This window comes from Schistocerca americana, chromosome X (genome assembly GCF_021461395.2).
Source record: "Schistocerca americana isolate TAMUIC-IGC-003095 chromosome X, iqSchAmer2.1, whole genome shotgun sequence".
NCBI classification, from domain to species: domain Eukaryota; kingdom Metazoa; phylum Arthropoda; class Insecta; order Orthoptera; family Acrididae; genus Schistocerca; species Schistocerca americana.
The window spans coordinates 825,153,210-825,178,557 of NC_060130.1; the positions used below are offsets into that span (position 1 = coordinate 825,153,210).

Sequence of the window (25,348 nt, forward strand, 5' to 3'; positions counted from 1 at the left end):
TCAACCACAATTTTTACGGTTTTCATGTTGTCAAAACTCTAGGACACTAATCGCGGACAGATACTGTATCACTGTTTATGAAACATTCACTTATTTCTTAAAGCAAACACATACACAAAAAAATCGCTTTCACCTTGACTGATAGTGATTATAATTAAGGGTAAAATCGTTATTTCTTGTTACAGCTTGATTCCAGATAAACAAAACTGCCAATTTTGTCAGATGTATAAAGAAGTGTTTTCTCCTCAGTTTTCAAGAACTTGTGGAATATTCAATTCGCTGATGAAGATAGGCTTTTTATTTTGAACCCTCATATTATTTTTAGAAAACATGAATTCTTACAAACTACCGGCATCTGTATAGCAATTTGAAAACACTACATTTTCAAATTAATTGACTATCAATAATAGCAGGAATTTTAGGAAGATTTACGGCAGCAGAATGGTTATCACGGACACGTACAACTATAAACGCTTATTGTTTTCTTCGGTGAGACTGAAAATGCAATGGCCACGATATTGATGAAGTGTACCATTTTTTCAATTGAAGGCTACCAACAGACTTTATTGATTTTTGGTTTCCCAAACGTGTAGTCCACAATGTAACATATCTTGACGTAATCCAAAGATATTCGCATCGGAGTTATTAATTGCCTGAGTTGTCAAAGAAGTAAGTGAAGCTCTACTCGGGACAGTTACGGAGATATTTGCATTCATGATATTCATTTAATTGTTTTGTTTGTCACTGATAGGCGGGGGATGGTAGTTTAGGATTTCTCGTTGGACAGTTAATAGTTTTGTCGTAGACTGAAAGCGTGTTGCGAAATTCACCACCTTAGGTTCAGTGAGGTGTGGTCTCCAAGTTCAGCCATCTTTTTAACAAATATTCTTCCAAGTGAATTTACGAAGGTAACGTTGACGATGTATAATTGTGATTTGTTACTTATTGGTATATTTAAACGTTTTATCTCTTTTTGTACTGTTCGGTAAGTGATAAAACTTCGTTAAGCTCTTATCTGCCCATTAACGCATGCTAAGTTTGTAGTGTCATTTAGTTCTTAATAAATTACATCTCAAAGTAGAGCCAAACATTTGTGAAAGAAAGGATGGTAATGAATGGTACTGCGCCTACATACGTTAGACACTGACGACAGTGGTGTTTGTGCGCGTTCTACATCACAGTTACGAAGGTGTAATCAGCGATTCGTTTTGGTGTAGCCTGTTGCGTTAACTACCTTTTGCTTTATGGTAACAGCCTTTCGAATGTTAGATCTAAGTTATAGCTTCTTTTGATGCTGAGTATTCATAAATATCTTAAGTAAACTATTCGTAACCGGACCTTTTCGGGGGGAAATGCCTTGTTTCCTGTGAAAGTTTTCAAAGCTTGTTACTAACAAAGGTATAATCATTCATTTGATTGGTTGTCGTAGTGTGTTACAGTAATACAGACTGAATGATCGCAGATACTATTTATACTTGCGTCCCACTTGTAAGCCGATGATCACAAGAAGCGTCAACCAGGGAATACTGTTATTGAAAACAAATGTTGTGCGTAAATACGTAGTCAGACTTTCGCATTAATACACCTCTCTTTTAATATTGCATCAATTAAATATTCATATTAGGTATGGTAGGTCCTAAACATTTGACGTGAGATTCTTTTCGTAGAATGAATTGGCAGTTTTAAGCTATTTTTACACGATCTTCAAACATGGGCTGTATCTCCTAACATTAATGCACTGGTTTCTTAAGAACTAAACGAAACTCTATATTCCTGTTACTCAACTCCCACACTCCCTATCCACAAACGTTCGGTTTTATTTGGATTATCTTGTAAATCGTTAAGGAAAAAAATTGCGAGAAGGAAGTTTTATTTGTAAAAGTACTTTTCAGTATAATTTGTTACTTATTAATGTAATAGATATTTCACTTAATTTGCTACATGAAATAAAAGATTAGGGTTTCTTTTGTTGCATCCACTATATAAAACTTTAGAATTTAGTTTAAAGGCTATTCTTTCGATACAGTCAACCATAACTGAAGTAGAATTGAGTATAGGAAATGTTTTGGAACTGGTAGTTTGAAGTGGGGAAACGAATTTTTCTCTTCAGGGCTGCTTGTAAGCAATTTCCATGTTTGTGTTTGTTTACAAGTAGTTTGTAACCATTCTGGTCAGCATGACACCTGTAAATCCCCCCCCCCCTCCCCCATAATAGGATTAGTGGAATAGTGGCAACTTGGACATTCTAATTTAAGTTTGTTATTTGTAACTTAATATGTAGGAACCTTTTCAGTTTTAAAATTCTATGTTCTTGGACAAGAAATTAACCAGACTGAGGTGAACCAGATGGTTGTTTAGTGTTGGCTAGATTTCTAACAGGTGCCATGTTAAGGGAACTTGTCATTCATTCCAGATAATGAAGTCTTATGTGCCGAGTGCTTTAGTGCTTGTTCTTTATACTGATTCCAAACAGCTATTCTTCATACATCATTTTGACTTAATATCTGAATATTCACTGTTGGGTGTAGTAGATAAAATAAAAGTTGTAAATTAATTGAGACTTTACTTTCAATTGCTTTTTGTTCCCCAAGGATGTATTTATGATACAGTAAAACTACTAAATGGTTTATTGGAAAACGTGTATCAGCCATGTACTGTGTTAAATGAATGGTTGTTCTGGTCACAGGTCTATTTTTATTTTGGGAAAGGAATGTGGTAATATGGTGTGAGGTGAATATAATCTTGTGCAGCAGCTAGAATTTTTTCGTGTTTTATAATTAATGAATAAGTGCAAAATTAACAACTATGATTAGGAAAACACCGGCAGTAGTGCATAAAGTTGTTATTTCAGGGTACAGTTGTGAAATTTATAAATTATGACAAGTATGCAACCAGTTTTCTGAAGGGTGGCAGAGTGAACAGTCTTAAGATAGTCTTCAGGTAGGAATAGTAGTTCCTGTGGAGAAACTGAAAGTAAACATTAGTGACTTGCCTTAAAAGCAATTTAGCTCAGGGGATTTGGGGGTACTTGTGACAGGGAAAATAAATAATACAAGAGCATATAGCAACATTAGTGACTTGCCTTAAAAGCAATTTAGCTCAGGGGATTTGGGGGTACTTGTGACAAGGAAAATAAGTAATACAAGAGCATATAATATATTTTTTTTGTTATTCCATGGGACTCACTTTTATGTTTTAAGACTTCTCATGTATTATCTTTTGTCCAACTCTAAAATAAGATACCTACAATTTGTAAGTTTGTTAATGGGGATTTACAGTTACATGAACTAAATTCATGAGGTTTACTTAGTAATGGACTGGAGAGGAGAGGAAGGGGGGGGGACTGAGCTCATTCTAAATTTTTCAGAGGTGTTCTTAAGTTTTCTTTTCATCAATAATGCATTTAATGAGGGAAATGTGCTGTTTCAAGTCACTAGTACAGCTGAATTTTAGTGCAGATAAATATGGAATTACCAGTGTTTATTAATAGTGACTAGTATCCCATTCTTTGTGCTGCAATCTGCAATGTTTCCTGTGACCTGCTGAGATAGGCCTGGTGAAAGAAATTGTGCCACATGTTTGTATATATTTGTCTGAGGCATGTAACACTAAGATTGGACTAAAAAGGGAACATTCTTTGTTGTATGATTGTGTGTTAATAATAATAATAATAAATTGCATGTTCTGAGTAATAAACTGCTTGTGGCACAAATATTAGACACATGTACAAATGAGGTAAACTGTTGTTTGAATTGTACTTTACTATGTCTTGCCGTGGCACTGTAGATCATTGTCACATTCCAGATTCTCCTTTTTTTGCATGTTAATTTGTTAATGGTGTGATGAGCCTTGATAGTTTCTCAAATTTCCAGTTTTAAATATTTCGGGCTGCATCTTTTTGTTTCTACTAACTTTGAAACTAATAATTGTTATTGATGAGATGCAGTTGATGCAGCACTCACAAGGGACTAAGGTAATCAAAGGTTCAGTAAGGATGATTTGTGATTAGCAGTCTTTAGTGTTTCGCGTAGATGGTGGCAAGTATTGACTCCTCTTCCACAGTCGAATAATAAAATTGAACCAATATTGAGGAACAGTTTTCAGTGACCTGTAGTGTTGTGGTGTGTGCCTTCAAAAACATCGAGTGTCCCAATAACAATTGGATGCCTAATACACACATCAGATGATACATTAAATTTTCAGTACAGTCCCAAGTGATTTACATGTATGTGTGGATTACCTTTCTCTAATCCTTTTGTACTCCACCTACTTTACCATTCATACCTGCTTCCTCCCTCGCCCCTGTTCAAAGATCTTGCTCCTGTCAGAGTGAACAGATGAAACAATGAAATCAGTATTTGAAGAATGGTCTGAAACTCTTGTATATAGCACTATAAGTGAAAGGTCCAAAATCACTGTCATTTAGGTAACATTCATGTTCAAAATGTCAGCGGTTTTGAAATTACCTCCTCCTCATGAACCAGAAGAGAAAAGGTACAGTAAATAATGCAAAAAGGAATGACAGGCATTGGGAAATCCAGATTGACAGCTCAGTGGAGGCTCATTAGATGCCATTAGGTAACTGGCACTAAATTTGTGGAAACTTCATCCTACATTCTTAAAATTGCTTCTTTTCTCAATTGCTCCATTGTAACTGTCTGAGTTCTATTGTAACAGAAGTTTGTACATTTCTTCCTTAGCTTTTTTGTTTCTCAGTTTGACAGTTTCTTTTCAACCCTCTCACTTGTCACCATGTTTATCTATTGTTGTCACATGACTAAAGGTGCTCTCCGAATCTCACCATTTTTTGTGGTTTGAACATATTTTTGTGTGATTGTTTTTACTTTAACATTGCTTTTTCTCTTCTGGTTTTGTATGAAAGAATGGATCAAGGATAGTTAGCTACTTGTTCTATGTTCTACTGCCTCATAGTGTTCTCATAATTGAAATTCCATTTTGTTTTATTGTTGTTTAATTGTGAATATTCATTGAATTTGTTGTAATTGGAAGTTCACCACTTGTTTCTTTCATCTTCTATCTTTATGTAATCTTATGGATATAGATATGATTGCAGGCAGTCATTGGTGCTTAAAGAATTAATGGTTTCATCAGTTTGTTGTACTGTATTCTGCTCAGTGACTTAAGTTTTTGTTTTCTCACCTCCTTTACATACCGTGCACTGTTGTTTCAACCTTACTCTGTGCTTTCTTTGTCTATGCTCGACAAAAGCACCAACAGATTCTCTCTCTCTCGCGTAGTGTGTTGGAACACACACATCCATGTGGTTATTCTGTTCTTCAATAAGCTATCAAGTTAGGTGGGACAGTTCTTAAATGTATTGCACTGGCATTTTTGTATGGGTGCACAATTTCTATTTGCTGTGGTTTCCATTTGTAACTAAAGGTGAATGCCATTTATAACTAAAGATGAATGCCTGTCTCAGTAAGTGGTTTACAGTTGACTTTTACCCATGCCTTTTCCAGTTGTGCCGGTAATAGGTTTCTTGTGACCTTGATGTTGACTGGACATAGTGTCTTGCTTTCTTTCCTCTTCCCAGAATTTGACAGTGCAGTAGTATGTTGATGTAAGGCATGATAAATATGAGAGGCCAGTAGATTTTGCAGGTGTATGTCATCTTGTGTAATGGCACAGTTTTAAAAATCTGTCTTTCAAAACTGTTGAGTATCAGAATCTGTGAATAAACAGGCAGGGGCTTATTAATACTGGGACTTCGTGTTTTTTCACTGTATTACATAGTTGTAAGTAAAATCTTTCTGCCACTTGAATAGTATCACTTCAGGGAGCCAGCTGTCTAGAGTTAACAGATGTAAATGAAACCACCAAAGTATCAAGTGCATGTGTTACTTATTGTCTTGCAAAATATGAAAATTATGGAATAGAATGGTTTATACTATAACTTGCACGTCATTCACTGCAGCTCTTGAGTTGTTGCACATTCTTTCCTCTGTTTGTGTTGTCCTGTTAATATAAGTACTCCTGAAAATAGCGTTTCTTCACGGTGACTATATAGGGAACAACAACCCTCATCTTATAAAGAATTATGTCTTTCAGTGCCTGTTAAAATTGTCAGTACTTGGCAATTTATAACTATCAAGATTCACTTTTTGGTGGAAGAATGAAACATTCTGTGACCTTCTGGAACTAAAAAAGTTTCTATTTCAGAACGTAATAATATTTAATGTGAGTTTTAAACACGTCCTTGAAGGCAATAATGTTTCATCAGGAATCTGTGATGTGGAAGATGAAAGGGTGAAAAGTGCAGTATTGTCATGTAATCAAACAGTGGCACAGTGTTTAAAACAATAGGACCTCATTCTGAAGCAGTACAGTTAAAAGAACCTGGCTGATTCCCATTCCCATTCTATCATATTAGAACTGTATCTCTATCATTATTGGCCACACCATTTATGGGACACTAAATGCTTATTTTCCAGCATTCAGAATGTAGGATGTTTTCATAAGAGATGGTTTGGTGATTATACCATTTCCAGAATAATATGCCTGTTAATTTGGATGTTGTTTCCAAATTAGCCATTGGTGTAACTGGACGTTCAGGCTTTTGGGAGGAAACTGCTCATGCATGTGAAACAAATACATTTTTTTACACACACACACACACACACACACACACACACACACACACACACACACACACACAGAGAGAGAGAGAGAGAGAGAGAGAGAGAGAGAGAGAGAGAGAGAGAGACCATGGTTGCCCCCATAGAATTTTTAGTCTCCGCATCCAGTGCTTGAAAATAAACTAGTTGTCAAAATAAATTAATATGAATCAGTCACATTGACAGCAGCACTCTTCAGTGGAAATTTGACCTATTATTTAAGACCATTAGAGTTGGCTGAAAAGCAAATGTGACTGACAAAGATCTCAAAGAAAAAGGCGATCAAAATTAATCAATCGTTTAAAAAATGCAGCTAACAAAAATAAATGGAATGTTTTCTAATCCCATAGACTGGCAAGATAAATGTAAGCAAAAGTGTTGAAATGTACAAGGTGCTTCATTCTAAAGCAGTTTCTTCCCAAAGCTACTTTCTAGAACAGTTTAGTCCAAAAAATTGCAGTGAAAGTCTAAAATTTCAGTTTAGAATGGTAAGTCTTCAGTTGGAACAAATTTTAATCCTAAGAACAGCAACATGCTGTTTTTGAGATGTCACCCTTATTTCCTCAAACATTAAAGGTAGGAAAATTTTTATATATAAAACGAAATTTAGGGTAATAGCTCACAGAATTTTAGCAGAAGCAGGTACAGCAGTAGTGTGTGTGCATGTGCACAACCTATATTATTATTATTATTATTATTATTATGTAGGCAAGGGAAGATACAGTTACAGAAGTAAATGATTGTAAACACAGAATAAGGAATTCTTGTATTTTGCATAAATTCAAGAGGTGTTTTAACGTCATATGGCTTACAAATAAGTTAACTTTATTATGGCTGATGTAACAACACAAATAAAAATGAAATTGGCAAAAACTGACCTTGCATTAATGTAATCACATTTACAACCAAATAAAGTAGTCTCAAAATATATGGTGGATGTGACATATTAATTTAATATAGAAAAGGATAAATTAGTAAGTGGTATGCATTCACATGTTTTAGTAAGCAAAGAAAATTTTCTCCTCAGAATATAAAGGAAATAGAGTATGGTAAAGTTTCAGCTGTTTGTAGCATAAAAATCTGAGTCATCCTGCGAGATAACTGACTTTAATTGGTAAATAGATGACTCAGTGAATTACTACCAGCATAAAACATACATGAATAAATGTTTATAAACCAGACTTTAGGCTGTCATTGCTGACATGTTGCTTCAGGTCATTACTCATGAACAGAGGAAAGAGTAAATAAATTCAGTTACATGTGGGAAAAGTGGCAATCTGTTAATCCTTCAGTCCAAAAAGATGTAATTGGTGTCAGAAAAGTCTTTATAAATAAAGCAGCAAAAAGTGTAGTGAAAGTAAAAAAAATGGCTTGTTTACTGCTAAAGGAAATTGGTTGAGGAGATATTTATATAATTATTTAAATGTTTTTAATATACTGTATTTTTCAACTGGTCTAAAAAGTAGAAAATAATTTCTCTTAGTCTCATATAGATTCCTAATCCCCTTACAGATAATCCTGAATATTTGTGGTTGTAAATTTTTAATAGCCATGGAAAAACTGAAAAGATTTAAAAACAAAAGCATTGGTTGCAAGCAGTACATAATTTATGCATGACTAATACAAATCCTTACTGTTATGTATTGCATGCAGTCTGCATTTTTCATTTTAAATCATACAACTATTTTCATAACTATTAAAGTTTCATAATTACAAATTGTCAGGACTATTTGTATGGGACTAGAAGAAATTATTTTATAGTTTTCGGTCAAAATTAAACACCTATCTTCAATTAAGTAACTAATTTCTACTTTTTAGTTGTGCGTGTCAGAGAGAGAATTTTTAAGAGGTCAGACATTTTGATGAGATTACAAATGAGACACATGCTAAATTTCAGGTTTATATCTGTTTATCTTATCTGAATCAGTGTATTGTTTCCTCCTGTGTACCTCTTGCAAAATTACCATGAAGATAAAAGAGAGATTAGAGCTCACACAGAGGCTTACCAGCAATTGTCATTCTTGTGAACCATTCAAGACTGAACAGGAAAAAAGTGAAATGGCAGTACCACACAAAGTTCCATTTGCCACACACTGGACAAGACAGCTTACATTGCATTGTCATCCAGTTCTGAGCTATCTTGAAATTTTCTAGTCTCTAGCTCATCTGGACGTTAGTTTAAAATCAATTGCAAAATTTGTACTCGACGTACAGACAAGAAATCAAAGTAATGAAAACTTATTAAAAATTGGTGACTGGCAGGAGTGAGTGCAAGTCGGTTTGCTGCTGTTCTGCTAGCATTAATTACTATTTATGCATATTTCCTAAGAAAAGGTGAATGTAGAAATGCAGAAAACATTACACATTAGGTTGTTTTGTGTGACAAAAGTTTTATGTAAAATAGGTAGGAGAAATGAGCAAGCTAACTAGACAGAAATCACTTTTGTTAAAAAATAAACTCCAACTATAGAGAAGCAGTTCTGATTGTCCAAAAAAAAGGAAAGGATCGTTGTTAAAAATTAAATGTACATGTAACATCCTGCATCAGTCTTCAGTGTACATTTTAATTTTACAGGATACTTACAATCGTTCCATATATTAATGTTTCTTCCTGGTCTGTTAATAGTTTTTTTTTTTTTTTTTGGGGGGGGGGGGGATGTATATTAGTTTAACTGTTGGTGTCTTGAGAGATATGATGAGGGAAGAATTATGACTTATGGAACTGCTTAGTTCTAGGTTTTGCTTTAATAATTTATTCATGATGGGGCTCCACAGCTGATCGGTAAAAATCCAGTACATTGTTTGAGAGAGAAATATTATGTAGCTGTGATGGATAAAATGGTGTACCCTTTCCATTCTATCTGATAAGTCATTGAAAGTATAAGTAAATTTCTGAAATATGTTAGGGAATGTTAAGTATGAGATCAGATTTTCTCTGGCTTCCCCATCTGTCAGATCTGTGACCTGTTGTCATTTTTTATTGCAGAATCAGATTCTACATAAAAAAAACTATGTACATTTTGTCTTAAACATTTGTTTTGATTCTTCGTAGTTTGTGCTGTAATTCGAGAAAATGCATATTCTCATTTTTGCTTGGAAAAACTCTAATTCCTCTGTCTTAAACCCCACCCTATGGGGAGAGAGGGGAGTTTTAGTTTTAGCAAATCAAAATTTATGAAGTAAATAAGTATTTTTTATTCATTCGTAACCATTTTCCACGCAAAAATGAGAACGTGGATTTTATTGAATTACAGCGCCAACTACCAAGAATCAGAACAAATGCTTAAGACAAAATGTATGTAGTCTTTTTATGTAGAATCTGATTCTGCAAAAAAAATGGGGATCCCATTTGAAATCTTATAGTTGCCCGACCCCTAGGGGGCTGGGGTGGCGGGCTAATTTTAGCACCAGCAGATGTCCCCCTCGAAAATAATCAACTTGGGATTATATATATTTTTTGTGTGAACCTTATTTTTTGGGTTATTCTGGTTTGTCAACTTAAAATTTACACCCTGGATATTGCGGCTTCTTTAATTGTAAAACAATCATACCATGTGTCAATTATTTGAAGGAACAAGTATTAACTGGGGAATGTAGGAATTTACTACAAATCCCTATGTATTGGTGTCACAGGGGCTGTGAAAAACCATTAGATTCATTATAGTGCAGTCTTTTATGGGCGTTAGGACATCAAACAGGCTGACTTGGAGCAGGAGCGGCACCACTGGACATTTTAATTACCACTGTCTACACTTTCACAAATAAATTCATAAAACTTTGTCAGCATGATCGGGAAGGATTCAGAATTCACACTCATAGCAGTGGAAGTTCAAAAACATAACAAAATACATTTTTTTTTGGTGTGTAAAATCTCATCATTTTTTTCATAAGTAAGAAATAAGAGATTCTTCGATGAATTTTGCACAGCATACAAACCGTACTTACAGGTGTATGAAACTCTGGAATTTATTTAATTTTTGAAAAAAATAATTGAGCTGTTAAATTTTTAAACTTCATGTTTAGAAAAATTCAAATTTATATTTAATTCTCAATTTTTGCCACTGTTTTTAATAGATTTGGAAAATTCTAGAGTTTTGCATTAAGGAGTTTGTGTGTAATAAGCATACCAAGTTTGAAAGTAATAAGATATTTATTTTGGGTGTTACCTGTACTTAAGTACAGAAATTTGTGTTTTTGGGGAAAATGGCCTTCTAAGTTTCTGCGTGTGTTTGGCATTCTTTTAGAACTGTCCAGCACCATAAGCAGGTTCTTTTTCATTTTCTAAATCAGTCTTATTCCTTTCCACATTCCTATGATGTACTCTTCTTGATTTTATCACCTCCAAGAATTATTTATCTGTTTTCACTACACGCTCTTTATCATGTACAAAGCTTTGATGCAGTTCACTCCGGGCTTAATTCCATTTTCTCTAAAACATATTTTCTGCTTTGCACACCATTATTAAAACATAAAACTGCATCATAAACACCAATAGCAAGTGCATTACTTCCCACAATAAAAGTATGGCTTGGTTAAAATTTTCATTTGGATTTTGGATACTGACATGAAGACATTTCTTCAGTAAGTTTTCATTTGCAAAGTCCCTGAATTTGATGGCTTCCTTTACAGCAGTTGTTAGAGAATTCCTGTGACGATATTCTTCACTGCCAGCAATTGACTTTTGGTAGCCACACCATAATTCCTTTCTTTTGGGCACAAGTTGCGGACAGGGTTGTTATCTGTGGAAATTTTGTGGAAGTGTAAGACCCAAATTGCTTGCTTCCTATTTTTCAAGTCCCTCTGTGTTATTTCTCATCTACAAGCCATAATATCTGTAGGTTGTCAGTTTCTGCATTTGTCAGTCGCCCTCTCCCTTTTATTCCATTTCCATCAGGTAATTTTTTTCCTGACAAATCTTTTCTCAGCCTTCTAAGTCTAGTGCCAAGACTTTTCTGTACATGTCCCACACATTCTAACTTCTGCACAATAATTTCAGCTTCTAATGGAGCTCATTCTTGAACCTCAAGCAAAGCTTTATATCACCATCACCAAGGTACTTCACATATAGCAGGCCACGGGAGGCAACAGATCTGGTAAACAGGCTGACAATTCCGTGCATTTCCATACCTCCACTTGAGCCTTCATAGTTCATATTACATTCATGATCTGGAATTCCTTTCACACAACTATGACAAAATTTGCTCAACACTTCAGCATCAAGTGCCTTGCCAGTGTCAATAGATGTTGTTGTAACATTACCATTGTATGAAGTGTGCCCTATTTTTTGCGAGGTACCATCAAAAGTAGCCACTTTGTCCGTATCACCATCATGTTTGATCAGATTCTTCTGCAGCACTTTTCATTGATGATTCTGCAACTTCTTTTCCATCTCCAAGCAGTAAGCCATAATATCTCTCAAATTTTGCTGCAGGAGGTGGAAGATTCATCACTGCACAAAGTGTTCTTGCTGCATTTTGTCCCCTACCAATACAGTGCATGCCATATGCTACCCTCAAATTCACATCATAACATTTGTATACAAATTTAGATGTCGTGCAAGATGCACCAACATTGCATTTGCAGCATGTTAGAGATAAGTTCATAGCAAGACCTTTCCTGGCACTCTCATATTCCACCACGGACACACTACAAATCAAAGCAATGCTTGCACATAACATCGTCCAATGTTAACTGTGACTGTAACATCAACAATAATGTTCCACAAACATTCAGATTCACAGCCTCCGTTTTCATTATTGCAAAAAAAGTTTTCTTCTTGAAGCGCTTGACAGCTGTTCGTTTACCGGCTCTGAGAGGTTATATAGTCTTGAGCCCCTGGTGTAACATTTGGTGTAGCACCCTTTACTGTGTTATCTGTTGCCCTGGCGGTGTTGTTTATGGTTGAAGCAATGAATTCTAGGCATCTTATATGATAATATGCAACAAACGAACACACAACACAGCCAAATGAAACTCATTTCGAAATTCTCATCACCAAACTGTAAGCTTTTCAAAACAAAGAAAATCAAATTCACGCTGATAGAAGCAAAGAAAGTATCTATATCAGTAGTCCTTTGTTTCACGTATCTCTGCCGCAAATATAAACATTCAATTTCTACTGAGGGAAATACACTTATATATGACAGAAGAACAGTGTGCAAAGGGGTGTTGCATTGCATCTCGGTACACTTAAGACCAAATAACATGGCTTATAATCTCTCAAATATGTATTTTCTATATCAAACTATTCGGGAACATGTTCACTACCAAATGGCATATTTTTGAAAAATCTAATTTTTCAAATTTTTGATATCCTACTCTCCCCCCCCCCCCCCTTTCAAATGGAATGGGAAGAAATGCTTGCATTATAATGGGGTGTACACTCTGCCGTGCACCTCAGTCATTTGTAGAGGATGGATGTAAAGCTGGGTAAAGTTGTGGCAGTGGGGTATGGAGCTACCTATTGTCAACTTCCAAAATCCTGACACTAAACTATGGGTGGAGAGACACAGATGGAGATAAGGGCACACCAAAACAACTTAAACTTTACTTACTTCCAGCATGCTGGAGAGTAATTGGCAGCAACTTTCTGTGATTCAATAAAATTACAAAACTCTTGAGTATTAAAAATGGTATCTGATAAGTAAAAAGTTCATAGGGTGTGTCTAAACATTTATATCAAACATGAAGTAGAGGGAAGGGCAGGTTAAAAGGATAAGACGTGTTGCTACTAAGACACTTCAGTCATTGAATTGTACCACGCCACATGTAGCAGGAAACAAACCTGCTTTTCTATGTAGTATACAGATGGCACTTTGACATGAACTGTGTTTGAGGAATGACAATCAACAAGCAGTTCATCATGTGTGGAACGTAACATTGCTCAAGCCAAGAGTAGAGAGCCAGACTCTTACAATGAGAGCGTTTTGAAAAGTAATGTATGCGAATTTTGTGTGTGGAAACTCTCACAGCTTTTTAAATAAAACAAATGTTATTAACTCTCTACATCATTATTCTCCGTGTCTAGATATTTGCAACCCTCTGTCACTAGATGGCTCTGAATTGTACCATGAATATCAGGAATCCGGTAAAACATCAAATCTCTGATATTTCCGCGGTCAGAAAAAGATCTTGCATGAATGGGACCAATGAAGACTGAAGAGAATCGTTCAACATGACAGAAGTGCAAACCTTCCACAAATTGCTGCAGATTTCAATGCTGGGCCATGTGAACCATTCAATGAAACGTCATTGATATAGGCTTTTGGAGCCGAAGGACTGCTCGTGTACCCTTGATGAATGCACGACACAAAGCTTTATGCGTCACATGGGCCCATCAACACTGACATTGGACTGTTGATGACTCAAAACATGTTGCCTTGTTGGACGAGTCTCATTTCAAATTGTATTGAGCGGATGGATGTGAACTGGTATGGTGACAACCTCATGAATCCATGGACCCTCCATGTCAGCAGGGGACTGTTTGAGCTGGCGGAAGCTCTGTAATGGTGTGGGGCATGAGCAGCTGCAGTGATATGGGACCCTTTATGCATCTAAATAAAACTCTGACAGGTGACACATACAAAAGCATCCTCTCTGATCCCTTGCGTCCATTTATGTCCATTGTGCATTCCGTTGGACTTGGGCAATTCCAGTAGGGCAGTGCAGCAGCCCACACATCCACAATTGCTACTCCATGAACTCTCTTCTGAGTTTAAACACCTCTGCTGGCCACAAAACTCCCCAGACATGAACATTATTGAACATATCTGGAATTATTGAACATATCTGGGATGCCTTGCAATGTGCTGTTCAGAAGAGATCTCCACCCCCTCATACTCTACAGATTTATGGACGGCCCTGCAGGATTCATGGTGTCAGTTCCCTCGAGCACTATTTCGGACATTAGTAGAGTCTATGCCACATTGTGTTGCAGCACTTCTGCATGCTTGCAGAGGCCCTTGGGGAGGAATCTTAGTTTGAAACATCTGATAAGGAACTCTGCAGTTAAAATTTCAAAATTAAACAAATTAAAAGAGAGAACAGGAGGTTACTTCCAAATAAAATCACCTAATCATCTTGAGGTCATCCTCACCCCAATGTTGGTTCCATGTCAAAAAGGTAAAAGGGGCCTAAGGAATCTGGAAAAATGGACATCATGAAATGACACCAAAAGTTACCAAAATAATGTAATGTAAAATGCAATAAAAGTAGAGCAGGAGGGATGGGGGAGATAACATATTGCATGAAATTACTTACAAAAATTCTGTAACAATAGTTCCCCGTGCTACACAACCAGGAACACAAACAGGAAAACTAGTGATAGTCAATACTAGCCGTGAGTACTGAAGCCACACAGGACCAAGTGCAGGTGCAGTACAAAAGAGATATGAGATTGGTGACTTGTTTAAAGAGGAAAAGCAGGAAGTAACAGCAGAAAGATGGAACCATGTCAACATTGAGAGAAGAGGACCTCTACATTTTTAAAAGAAGGAACAATATTACGTTATGTGGCCACCTTAATCTTTCTGGATAATGTGATAGTTAACTAAAATATTTTTGTGATACAGGTCTGTTCATTCATTAATTGTATTAATAGGATGGGAATGAAGACATCTTAGGATTTCAATTTCTTTTTAGCATTGAGTATATGGCCTTTATCGGCAGTGTGTAAGACAGCTATCACTAACCTGCTGCAGCTGATGCCAGTTGTCAGACCCGTTATCAGAGCTGACCCAGAGTTGGCCAGGTCTTTATGGTCTTTAAATCTTGTATAAAAAATCCTGGAAGTCTGGCCAATGTATCTGCTCTTACACAACTGGCTTTTACTGCACTGATTACAACACACTCCAGTTTAGGAGAAAGAGTCCAAAGGAATTTGAGCAGTAGATTAAGGAACCATGAAGTCTTCTAAAAGGATCCGAACCCAGGAAATCTTTCATAGCTCACAACTTTTGGGGAATCCATCTGATATCATTTTTCAGTTCTGATTTGGTTTACTAGTGTCAGCTATTTGTGTTCCCTGGATTGTCATAACATAAAGCTTAAGTTTGCATGCCAGCTTGCTAACTTGTGCACTTTTCTTATGGCTCATGCCATCGGTGTTAATTCAATCTATTCTGATTTTGAATCCAATTGTCATATAGGCCTGTGAAGAACTGTTGGAGTTTTATTTGCTTTGTTCTTATCACAGTTTGTTCCCCAGGAGAGCAAAAGAAAGTGTGGCAGCAATGAAATACTGGAGTCTTTGCAACATATTACACATTTTTCTGCAGTTCCTGCAGTGTGGTACAGTGATTTTGTGCATTCCTCCATGTTTCTACTGTTAGATGTGTGGAGAATATCATCTCAATCTTCTGAGTGAGACATCACAGTAGTGTCTTAAGTAAACCATGCAGTACAGACCAGGACAGAACTGCGCAGAATGGAGCTGTGTTCGTAGGTGCACAGCAATGTTCGTGTGTGTGTGTGTGTGTGTGTGTGTGTGTGTGTGTGTGTGTGTGTGTGTGTGTGTGTGTGAGAGAGAGAGATACACAAACAAACCATTTCCTTCGATGTACCGACAGAGTGGAACCTGTTCATTGTTGTGCGGAGCTGCACCATTTGCTGTCCACACTAGCCATTCCACACTTCGCCAATCGCCTTTCCTTGGTTTTGTGCTGTACCCTCCGATGCATTTCCGCTGGTGTTTCAGCAGGTCTTCGCAATTTTGTTTTTGCATTGTGTAGCTGTAGTCCACTCAAACAAATAGTGCTTATAACATTTTTCACATGACTCCTGGTGTCAATGGAAAGTGTAAGTTTGATTTCCATTACAAAAAACAAAAAAAATTAAAGCAGATCACACTGCTGAAGTGCCTTTGCTGTCCCTTATCCATATAAATGATTTAAGAGACTCTCTGAGCAGACGTCTTAAGTTGTTTGCAGGTAATGCTGTTGTTTACAGACTAGTAAAGTCATCAGAAGATCAAAACAAATTGCAAAAAATCTAGAAAAGATATCTCTATGGTGGCAAAAATTGTCAATTGACCCTAAATAATGAAAAGTGTGAGGTCATCCACATGAATGCTGAAAGGGATCCCTTAAACTTTGGCTACACAATAAATCAGTCAAATCTGAAGGCCGTAAATTCAACTAAATGCATAGGAATTACGATAACAAACAACTTAAATTGGAAAGAACACACAGATAATGTTGTGAGGATTGCAAACCAAACTGCATTGTAGTGGCAGGACACTTAGAAAATGTAACGATATACTAGAGAGACTGCCTACACTATGCATGTCTGCCCTCTTTTAGAGTACTGCTGTGTGGTGTGGGATCCTTACTGGGTAGGATTGACAGAGTACACCGAGAAAGTTCAAAGAAGGGCAGCACATTTTGTATTATTGCGAAATGGGGAGTGTGTGACACTGACCTACATAGGGAGAAAAGATAATCATAATAAAATAAGGAAAATCAGAGGTTGCATGAAAATATATAGGTGTTTGTTTTTTTCCGTGCACTGTAAGAGACTGGAATAGTTGAGAATTATTGTGAAAATGGTCTGATGAACCCTCTGCCAGGCACTTAAGTGTAATTTGCAGAGTATCCATGTGGATGTAGAAATGAAAGCTTGGACCAACACGTGGATTTGAACCTGCAGCTCCTGCTCACTAGACAGTTGTGCTAACAACTAGCCACCGTGGCGCAGTGGCTTACTCAGCTGCACTGACTGACCTTGCATGACTCCCTCCTCAGTCCAAATTCCTATTCTCACCTCAGCCCACTCGGTATTCCCCCTAAACTCACAGTTTTGCAGAGGCTCTCCAAGTGTATTGACCTCTGCATTCGAGTTTTGGGCTAATACCAAGTGGGTTCAGGCGACAGTGGGAATTTGGTTTGAGGAGGGGGGATGGCTGTGGTGGCTTAGTGGTTAACGAAACTGTCTAGTATGCAGGAGATCTGGGTTCAAATCCCAGCCTTGTTAAGTTTTCATTCGTCACATCAGTCTGCATCTGACCTTTGAGGCTTTTAACAGTCTCAGGAACCATTTCATGGAGTTTGATGTGCCCATTCGATAGAGCAGGCCCACATTGGTCGTTGTTAGGTTGCTGTTTATTCATAGTGTTTTAATGTCCCTGATAATACATATCGATAAAATGATTATCAGATTAGACTAATTTGGGAGTAATCTATCAAGTGAGCATGTGAAATTCAGATTTAAAAATAATTTTGTTCGTAAAGGGAAACAAACTTATGCGTTCTGTTGATCCTGTGTGTCGCATCAAAGATGTGATGAGCCCTAATTGTTTTTACTTACATGGAATGGTGTCATATCCATACAGGTATATAGTTCTGGCAATACCGACCATGACCTCCTCCTCTTGTGTAGATGCACACACATTCCCTGAGCTCTTACGGGACTTGGTAAGAATGTCTTCCACGAGTAATGAGTGTGTTGGGGTGGGACACTACGAGTGTAGTATGTGGACATACAAGGTGAGAATGTGGGTGTCGTAGGAGGTGTACGCGAGATAGTCCCTGCAGTCGCATTATCCTCTGTGCCCTTGGTGGCTCAGATGGATAGTGTCTGCCATGTAAGCAGGAGATCCCGGGTTCGAGTCCCAGTCGGGGCACACATTTTTACCTGTCCCCATTGATATATATCAATGCCCATGAGCAGCTGAAGGTATTAAAATTAAATCTAATTCCAAATTGTTTAGGTTTCCTTCCAGTACATACCATAAAAAAGAAATGGTAAATATCTGCCAAAACACTAGAGAAAATGTGCCGATGACCCTTAGGAGAAAGTGCATTATATACACTTTCTCTTCTATGGTAGGTCATAGTTTTGTGCCTGTCTAAGCTATGATGGTCAGTCTGCTATGCTGTCTGTAATAACTGTATCTACATTACTAGGCCTATACTGTTCATTTATCAGACCTACTCCCCAATTATCTGTACTTGATTTTGTGTTGTACTTGACTTACCAGAAACCTTGTTTCTGTAACTGCACATCACGAATTCCCATCATATCTAACTTCAACCTATTGATTTCTCTTTTAAAGTTCTGTGACATACCTACTTAAGGGACCTAGAAAGCCAGATTTATTTTTTGAGATCATCCTCCTGAATAGTCTCTGCTTAAAGATACAGATGGGGAACAGTTTTGCCTCTGGAATATCTAGCACAAAGGAATGCCATTAACATTAAACCATACACTACTGCTGCATGTCATCAAGAAATGTGATGCTGTAGTTTCCTGTTACTATCAGCCTTTTGCAGTACAAACCTGTAGAGGCCTTGTTGGTTAATGTTACAGGGCTAGACCAGTCTCCCTCCAATTTCTGAAAAGGCTGATGCCACATTTTGGTAATTTGTCCTCTCCACAGATAACCCTCTGCTGAACAGCTGTCTGCATAACTGAAGCGAATGAGCCACTCTGTTGCAGTAAGGTCCACGATTTGCAAGAGGAGTTTGTTGTGTGGCAAGGTCCGTGATTCACGGAAAGAGTTTGTTTTATAGAAGTGTGTGTGTGTGTGTGTGTGTGTGTGTGTGTGTGTGTGTGTGTGTGTGTGTGTGTGTGTTTTTACAGTCAGGTGTTTAACTTCAGTGAACTCGCAGAATTGTCGTGTAAGGTTTGTTGCGAGTGAAAATTCAAAGCAGTTGAAGGCTTGTAAGGAGTGTGCTTTTTTATTTTCAACAGTTGAGAAATGGGTGAGTAGATCCAACATTGCTACATTGCAGTTAAAGGGACACATGATATAAACCTAAAAACTGCTACTGCAGGAGGAGTGCTGACTGTCTCGAGCAGATTTGCATTTTTTGTCTGACATGTCGTGCAATTTTTGTGAGATATACTGAAGCTGCAGTGCTCTTCTTTGTCATGCTGGTGTAAAAGGGATAGAGAATCAACTAAGTGGCAACATCTGTGCAATTCACACATTAATATACTTACTTATATAAGCCGATTCCCATCGTTTCCTTTGTCTTCACATGCATTTCATAAATTCACTTCAAAAACTTGGGTACAAAAACTCTACATAAAATGTAAACGTATTTTTCGTGCCTATTTTTCTCAACACACATGCGGATTTTGAGATATAGTATGTAGAATTAAATCAGCAATTGTAAACCTAACCTCTACGTTTCGGGAACATTTTATAACATGTGGTGGTGTGCCATCGGCCATAAGCGTAACTGTTCTTTTCAGAAACCTTGGCTACAGTATTCTCATTCAGAACTAATGATTCCAAAATTGTGTTACACGAGCCATTCAATACCAAGTGCTCGAGGAAAAAAAAAAAATTGATTGCTCAACCAGCTCATAAAAAATTGATATGTGCTGGGTGACTTCTCAAGATTGGTGGACTCTGACTTGGTTATCATTTAGTAACAGCAGCTGTTTTTGTTTCAGGCCACAAGTGGTTTCTTGCATTCACAAGCTTCTGCTGTTTTTAAGTTATATATTTCAACTTTGAGATTCAGTGGGAAGTTACAAAAAAAATTTACAAATAAGTCATAATTTCCTTGATATGTAAAATATCTGAACTGATGGTATAAAGCGTATCAATGCCTTCATTTAAACACACAAAGCCACATGAAATTAAAGGTATGAATGTTTCTTTGTGGAAACAATCCTCTGCAGAAAGTTTCAGCAGGCTAGCAGACAGCATCTGCAAGCCTGTGCAGGTTCACAGGCAAGCATGTACAAGTATGTGTATTGTCTTCCACCTTCCACTATCTGTTCACTCACACTCAGTTAGCAATGAGGTCTTGAAGTGTGTTGTTTAACAATGGATCCTATGTTCTATGGGTGTTATTATTAATCAAGTTTGCCATAAGTGTGTGTCAAATGTTTCCTAGAGGCAGCCACTTTAAGTGAAGATTACAGTGAAGAAAAAAGTGTTGTTTTTTTTACTTAAAAGTTGGCTCAGAGGTTAACTCAACCTACAAGTACCATGGAATTAAATACTTAAAGAAATTCCATCACCTTTTTGGCCAGTCTTGCTTGGACCCTTTTACGAAACCTTAGCAGCCTATAAAAAAGGTCTGAGAGAAATAATGTTTGATTATTATTCAAAAAATAAAAGCCCTTTTATCACTGTAATACCCCAGGAAAGTCATTGTTTCCAACATGTTATCCTAAGATATTGGTCATTAGCAAAGAAAGGGATAGTGATAGTTCAGATAAAGAATTTTGTGATTCATCAGAAAAAAGTGGATATGGCTTGTGAAATCATAGGTGTGTTGGCTGCTAGTAAAATTAGGAAACTTGAGTGAAGGAAAAGACCTTTTGCATTGAACGCAAAAATTCAGAAAGTGGCAATTACTGTTAAAAAGGATTTGGAAGTTTCTTGTAAAAAGAAAAGTTGCACTAGACCATATGGAAGTTCTATACATTCTGTGACCAAATATGATTTCATAGGAAAACTAAAAACTAAATGCTGTATTTCAAAGAAAGAGGATAAAGTTAATATTGTCAGTTTACTACTAAATTCTTGGAATCTAGCAAAAGTGATGAATTTTACATGTTAGAATGTTTGGTTAACAAGTCAGTCAGTAAAAGAACAGGTCATTTCATCTGCATTACAAAAGAAAAATGAATCTTGACTTCGTAGATGAAAACACAATTGAAAAGATTATTAGAGTTTATGAAGAACCTGCTGTTTGATGCTTGGAAAAAAGATTGGTTTCTGTGAAAGTAAATGGTACTAAGGTTCAGAGATAGAAAATATTAATATCGTGTAATTTAAATGAATTATTCACTGAATTTAAAAAAACAAAATCCTAACATTAAAATTGGAAGTTCGAAATTTTGCAAGTTGAAACCGAAATGGTGTATTGTTGGAGAGGCATCTGGCACACACAATGTTTGCATTTGTTTGTATTACCAGAATATAAAGTTGATGATAGATGGGGCCAATCTTCAGAGTTGACTATATCTTTTGGAAGTTCTGGTTTACAATAAGGACAGTTACAATTGTGTGATCATGGGAAAATGTTACGACTATCCAGGCAAACAAGCTTTACTTGACATGTTTGAAGAATTGGAAGATAAGATAATGACTTGATGCCTGACAATATAGAATACAAACAGTGAGTGACACAATACAGAATGGAAATGGTGACAATTACAAAACCATGAGAAGAGTTTTTTGAAATGTTGGTAACTTACTTGAAAACCTGAAAATGCATATTTTATTGCTCAAGCTCAGGTTAAATTTCTGAAAGACAAAAAGGAAACGACGGCAGTTGAGAACTGCTAAGTTCTTACTGACTTTTCTGACAACTATTCCTTTGTTGCTAAAGCTGAAAAGCAAAGGCACCACTGGGTAAACAGACAGGCTAAAGTTCACCCATTTGTATACTATTATAAAATAGTCAGTTTTTGTGTCATGTGACTACCTGGAACACCGCACTACAGCAGTGCACACTTTTCAACTGCAATTAACAAACTACATAAAACAGCACCACCCTTCTGTAAAGACACTGATCTACATTCTCAGATGGTGTTGCAAGCCAATATAAAAACAAAAAATATTAACATCTATCACAAAGACCATGGACTTGATTCAGAGTGGCCCTGTTTTGCATGCTGCCATGGGAAGAATGCATGTGGTGGCATCAAGGGGACAACAGGATGAGCTGTCACAGAAGCTAGTCTGCAGTAGACATATGAGAACCAGATCTTGACACCTCAAAAATCTTTATAGTCTGTAAAGAACAGGTAAGAGGGATTACATGTGTTTTTGTAAAATATGTGGATATACAAGAACTCTGCACCAATGTCTTGCAGGAAACATCACTTGTCAAAAGAGTAAAGGCACCCAATCTTTTCATTGTTTTAAACCTCAAGACACACAACTTTCTCAAGTGTAAGTTCACACTAACCTCCCCTGACCGTGAACTTCACCAACGTGGAAAACTTGCATCACTGACACTTCCAAATAAGGCCATAGTGGCTTGTGTTTATGGCAAATAGTGGTGAACTGCTGAAGTTGATAATATTGATCGTCAAAACCGAGAGGTGTATGTTACATTTTACCACCCACCAGGACCAAGAACCTCATTTAAAAAACCTCATTTTAGGAGATATCCCATGACTTTAGTCACCTAAGTGTAGAATTTAATGCTATATTAATGACATCATTGGTAATTGGGAAGAAACCTTGGGTCTCGAAGTCGTGTGTGCACCACAAGCATTATACATCAAATGCCTCACTGTTGAACCATTGCCAACACAGACAATAAGACAGTGCATTGTTAACTGAAGGAAATGATTAATGGAAGCATATTATTACTCCTTCAAGTTAGTGCTGTAGTGCAAGACTAATTTTACTTACTTCACTTGTCAGTGACATCCTCACTGTGGACAGTGCCATGTTGGTATATGCAGTCAGCAGCATTCGTTGTTTCCTGCAGTTGGGAAAAACTTGGGCAATATCTCTGAATATGGAGAGTTTCAGATGGAAGATATTTCCATGGCAGGCATAAGTTACAAAAATAGAACTGGAATATATGCAGTTCACAAATTACCCCCTTCTCCGGACAACCTTCTCTCATAATAGGTGACTTCAAGGATTTGTGTAAATGCCCAATGTATTGTGTGTGGACAGGTGGATCATTATATGAAACAAATTCTATACAGTGGTTGATACAATCATAATCAATACCTTCTTTTCAATAATTGTGATAAGATTTCCACCAGGGGAAATAAAATGCTTTATCAAGGGCACTACAGTGACCTTACTCTGAGAGTACACATGTAGGTTAAAGCACTTTTTCAGTTCTCTCTCTGTGCCACCAAAGACCCAGATGTGTTAGATTTTATTTTTCAGGAGACGTCCTTTGCCATAATGAGGAGTCACGAGGTGTGCTTTGTCAGTTTCTGTGATTTTTGTCGTGGCAATTGATGCGGACACTTCCATTTGAGACAGTGACATAACACCCTTCAAACAGAATGAGTGAGAGCCACACAGTCTTGATAGACACTTTACTTTCAGAAGCAGTGCCTTCTGATGCATAGCTCCTCATCCAGCAGGAAACGGTAACAACACTGTTTCTCATTGCTCAGTTTTGACGTGTGAGACCAAGTATTCCTCTTAATTGATGTCCTTTTCTTACATTTTGTGTAACACAGTTGAAAGGGAACGCAGTGTCACAGGTTTTCTTGTAAAGTTTAACACGTCTATCCATAACATGGACACAATTTCTTAGTTCTGCATTTGGCAACAAGCTATACCTCCAACAAAATTCTAAGAATTTTCCCACTAGGTTAGGTTAGGTTAACTACATATTAGAAGGAATTAATTTCTGCCACGAAAGAGTACCTTTGCGAGATATGAAGACAGATTAAGTCATTACTCTTCATACTACTGTATGATACTACCCTTGCCAAAACAGAAAACAGCATCCAAATTTGCTACTTCGGCAGTGAGGCACTGGATATGTCGCTCATATTGTATACACAGCTTTGATATACAAGACTCTTCCAAATTACTGCATTGTTTTAATAAAAAAAAGATACCAATTTAATTTAGAACAGCATATGAGAACGAATTTACTTCGTGTGGAAGACACTTAGTTTCCATTGAGTAAGTGATTAGGAAAATAATGAAAATTTAAATTACTGTGAAAGAACTAAGAGACTGAATTTTGGTATGTCAAGTAGTTCACACTGATTTACCTTTTTCTATGCATTTGAACACATTCCTTCTAAAACCTGTATGGCGGAGAGCTGTTGATAGACAGTCGGTTATGTCAACTGAACCAAATGTAAGGAGCAGATTTAAATGTAGGAGTCTAAACCTGATTGTAATCATAATTTAATTTTATCAAAAAGCTACCCTAGTTAAAAGCACACTTTGAAAAATGTATGATAGAGCAGAGAATAGAAAACGATGTAGAAGAAGCAAGTGCTGCCCCAAAAGAAAGTACTGCTAGACTGCAGCTGATTAGAAAATATAAATAAATCAGCAAAGTAAATGTTTGGGTAATGTAAGTGGGAAACAAAATAATTGATAACAGGTGATAAGATTCAAATATAAAAGGAAGAAAATGTGTAAAATATAAAAACAATACTCATTTCAGGAATAACATAAACAAAGATGCAAGGAAGAGTGGGGGAGGAACTTCCACAAAACAATCTTGATAACTAAAAACAAAAATTAATGAAAAGGCACTTTCAGATAACTTGTTCAGAAAGCTTAGGAGTAGGTGTAGTGACCTTAAAAATGAAGATGGAATTATGTTCCAACATAAAAGTATTGGAATAATGACAAACTGTGGATCACGATAAAGTGTGTTCCATCATTGTGGATGAATTTACAACACACTAATACTATCAAACAACAAATATCATCAAGGATTGATAAAGTACTGGAAGATTTTGGATCCCACTATAAATAAGATAAACAGTGAATTTTGTAAGTCAGTATCTGTTATCAACAAAAAACCTTAGTGGGCTTTTGTAAATGAACAGCAGTTATAGTAGGCCTGGTAAAGAAGATTGTTAAACACTTACAGGGCTTGACATAAATATGGAAATACCAAAAACACGAAACAAAAATAATCATGCCTAATATGATGTAGAAAATTCGTTAGTATTTGAAACAGTATCCTACCATCTCAGAATGGATAAATATAGGTGTTGTACGGATTTCAAGGGAATCTTATACCATTCTTCCTGCAAAGTAGTGGCAAGTTCAGGTGGTGGTGGACAGTGAT

The 25,348-nt window shown here is 36.8% G+C and overlaps 1 protein-coding gene across 2 annotated transcripts in view; it reads left to right on the forward strand.

Moving 5' to 3' along the window:
* The first annotated feature begins 635 nt into the window (after positions 1–635).
* The window catches only part of LOC124555100 (ras-like GTP-binding protein Rho1), a 60,024-nt gene continuing 35,311 nt past the window's right edge, over positions 636–25,348 (forward strand). For both annotated transcript variants that reach the window (XM_047128897.1, XM_047128898.1), the window contains exon 1: positions 636–908. The gene's annotated coding sequence lies outside the window, so the exon portion shown is untranslated. The remainder of the gene's footprint in view (positions 909–25,348) is intronic.